Raw genomic sequence first — 4,251 nt, 5'->3', positions numbered from 1 at the left:
CCAGGGACCTCTCATATTTTTGCATGTCTTATAAAAGGAGGAATTTACAGTCATTTACTCTGATCCTTTTAAAGATGTTTGTAGAGAGAACAGCATTGAAAATACAGTGTTCCCCTCCACACACCAGAGCTAAGAGAAAACATGTTTACTCTCAAATATAATGACAGTAACATTTCCCACTGGAGCGAAGGACAGGCGTGCTTAGTTCCTATTACAAAATATTAGGGTTCTAATCACAGTTTCTCTCCTGTAGAACATGTGCAAGGGCTTTCTGTTCCTCTTCACGTAACCACATAGGAATTGGGATTTGGACTCACAATGCAAAAAAAAAAAAAAAAAAAAAAAAGGGAACTACTCTAGCTCTCACTATTACTATGAGTAATAAATAGTCCTTTTCTGAACCAGGAGTCTCTGTAATCTACCAGCATCCATAAAACTGTGGCAGGTTAACTTGCTAGTCTGCAAGAAGAGTAAAATCTCAGAACCTTCAGAATTCACGACAATAAGGCAAGGTGAAACGTTATACATAGGTAGCTAATCAAGTTTCTAATACAGTGAGTAACCTTAATACTGGAAGCTGTTAGAGATCATTCCCATGCATATCACAATGCTTAGCACACAGGAAAGCTTAATGTATACTGACAGAGCGATTGGTCAAATTTTTCAATAAACTATTACTGTGAAATAGTGGGGGGGGGGTTTGGCCATAGCTACTATCATAATACCATAAAAGAGTGACTTCCAAGTGTAATTGGATGGGTCCCCCCCAAAAAATTAATAGCCAATTCTAGAATTTTTTTTAATGCAACACATGCCAATCAGAACAACAGTTCTCCTAAGCTGACTCAATTTTTTGCTTAATTTTCTATCCAGCAGATATCAGCGATGAACTTGCTGAACTAACAAGGCTAGTTTCCTCTATTTCCTACTAAACGTTTTTTTTTTTCTAACTCTTACATGTTTTAGACTTCAGAAATTTTCCTCAGAATTGGGTTTCAATCGTTCTCCAAATATTTTGGTAGTATAACAATTCATGTCAGCTAAAGATAATATTTTGATAGCATGATAAAGGCCAGTGTTCAACCCTTTATATATCTTGAGATCATCCCCAGACATGCGAGAGAATTCTTGTTTGTTTAGGATATACCTGACATACAGTGAAAGGATCCTGCATTCTACTGCTAAGGAAAAGCAAAGTATCAAATTACGGCCATAGCAGTATTTAAGTACTTATCTAATCCGTAAGATATTTTTTTGGAAGAGAAGAAAGGGATGGAGCCTCTTTTAGATTATTATATTACTACACAACATATTCTCTACTTTTCCTGTGGGAAGACTGAATATCCCAAATTACAAACTTCGGTCTTATCCATAACTTGTTTTGCCCAATAAATGTGAGCGGAAGTGATGGGCATTATTGATGAGTAGAAGCTTTTGGAACTATCATGTCCTTCTGTCACTGTTCCCTTCTTCTTCTGCCATGAGATTGGAAATGTCCCAAATGGGGGTCATTCCTTCATCCTGTGTCCCAGAATGAAGAAAAGGAGTTAAATTTAACCCCGAATGAACATATAGCTTGAGCAAAAATGAAACTTCCGTTGAAGTCACTGAGATTTAGGGAGTTATTTGATACTTAGTCTAAGTTATCTGACATAGGGGCCGTAAGAAAGGTTATTTATCACCACAGAACGTAGACAAAATTATCAAAGAGCATTTTGTTATTTCTAAAGCACCACAGATTCTGTATATTTGAAGAAGAATACAGCTTCTGGAAATAGAAAACTATTAGCTTTTCTTCTTGTTTTCCATTTGCTGTTTTTAAGATTGTCTATTCCATACCTTTGTTGATGTCTCCTGATACTAATCATAAAATTCTCTCTATTCATTCTCATTCTCTCCCCTCCCCCTTCTTCAGCAAGGATTCATTCACTATCCTTTATGTTCAGCCATATGTCAGCATTTCTCTGTTCATTCCTTCTCATATCTTATAAGAAAAACTTATAAGTGTAACCATTTATGTAACAACCACTATGTGTGAGGTTCTGCCTTAATGTTTTCATTATCAATTTATTTCATAACAAATAATGTTATACATCATTTTTCTATTATATGTGACTCAAATGAGATCACCGTGGTTAAGGAAATTGAAGACAATTATATGCCTGCTAAAAGAGAATTAAGATTTGAATTCAGTTTGTCTACTCCTAAAGCCAATGATCCTTCTACTGTACCATTTTTATAAATGGTAGCATGAGAAAACTATATGTATTATTAAATCTAATTTCCTCATGAAGCCAGCAATGAAATATTAACAATGAGAAACTGATAAATTGCAATTAATATTTTTACTCCTAATATGTATATCTTTAAAGTTGTTTACTTTCTTGATTTAATGCTATAGAATTGTTGAATTTGACAGTATGTGGCAAATAATTAAGGTTCAAGAATTTCTTTGGACAAATCTAGGTAACTGAGATAAAATTAATTGCCTCATAATGTAACTTTTAAAAAATTAATTTCACATGACCTACCTAGTAATTATTTGAGAGCTAAACTGGGCTTACTCAATGTAAGCCTAGAACTGCTTTTTAATTTAATGGTATAAGACTCAGAGAAACAATGTGAAAAATCTCATTGTTAGTTTTTTACTTAATTGATCTAGATGATTCTTCAAATAAATGTTTTAAGAAAACTTATCACCATTAAAACAACTGGAGAAAAATGACTTGCATGGAACTAGATAAATCCTGTCTGGCTTTTCCTGAGATACATGCAAGAAGGTAATTTCAACAAAAGAAATAACAAATGTTCTAAATTGGGAATAAAAGATGGAGAATAAAAGAAAACTGGACATTTGATGTAGTATGAATATCTTGGTGTGTCTTCCTAGCTCAAAACTATTTCCTCTTCTCTGAGAGTACTGGAGAGGGTGCTACTAGCCCAGGTCTGCTTAATATCACCCTCTCCTCTTGTCCACAGCCAGATATCCTGATCCAAGATGGGCCCATTAGCGTTTTCCTTCAAGGAATATGTAACTTGTAATAGAAGCATATAGAGATTGGGAGTTTGGAGCCGAGTCATACTGATGATGGCAAAACTCTCAGAATATTCACATATACTTATGTTGCTGAGTTGAGCAGAAATTCTTTAGTTTCTGCCAGTTCCAAGCTTATTTCAAATACATGATATATTCCTGTAACCTTGTTGTTGGTATCTCGGCTTTCTGGGGATTTTTTTTCTACCTTTGTTTCACTACTTTATTTAAATATTCCTTTTGCGTATACAGTAAGTCCCCTACACACGAACCTTCAAAGTTCCACACTTTCAAAGATGTGAACGTGCTTTCTGTCAACGTCAGGCGTGAGTGAAATTGCAGCTTGCCCTCTGTCTCCTATTACTAATGATCCTTCAGCTCTACCATCTCCCATCTCCTCTCCCTCCTCCAGTCAGTAACTCTTCTTGCCTGTTCACTCGATGCCAGCCCCTGTATGCCAGCTGTTGTACTGTACTACTGTACTTTAAGGTACTGCACTGTAAGATTTAAAATGTTTTTATTTTTTGTTTTTTATGTATTATTTGTGTGACAAGTATTATAAACCTATTACAGTACAGTACTATATAGCTGATTGTGTTAGTTGGGTACCTAGGCTAATTTTGTTGGACTTACGAACACATTGGACTTACAAATGCTCTCTCGTTAACAGAACTTGTTTGTATGTAGGTACAAGAAAAACCTCTATAGACTCTAATGCACACCTTTCATCATTGAGCCTGACGATGATTTTGAGCATGGTACTTCAACATAAATGCATCCTTGGGCTACCTCATCACATTTATAGTTACTTCATATACGTATAGAAAAATAATTATTTTGAAAATTTTGACCAGAAAGTATTTTACTTATATATCTATAAGCATCTAGTTGACATCTGTAGCAAAAATTTACCTACAATAGCTAGAACATCATTTATATAATAGTTGATGAAATTAAAGTGTTTAATGTTCTCTTCCCACTTCTGATCCTAATATGCACATGATATTTTCATGATCAAACTTAAAAATTTATGTTCTATACCATGACCATAATTTCTATAATCATTTAATTTTAATTCTGTATTTTAAAAAATTCATTTTTTTAAAACCATGACTTCATCCATGGTGTCTTAGCTTCAATTTCTGATTTTAGATTTCATCTTTAATTTTATTTTTCAAGAATTAAAAAGTAAAGTATTAAATTTCTTTTTGATTTTG

The sequence above is a fragment of the Tursiops truncatus genome, chromosome 7 (genome assembly GCF_011762595.2).
Source record: "Tursiops truncatus isolate mTurTru1 chromosome 7, mTurTru1.mat.Y, whole genome shotgun sequence".
Classification (NCBI taxonomy): Eukaryota; Metazoa; Chordata; class Mammalia; order Artiodactyla; family Delphinidae; genus Tursiops; species Tursiops truncatus.
The sequence above is the reverse complement of the archived record's forward strand: the minus strand, read 5'-3'. Positions refer to the sequence as shown.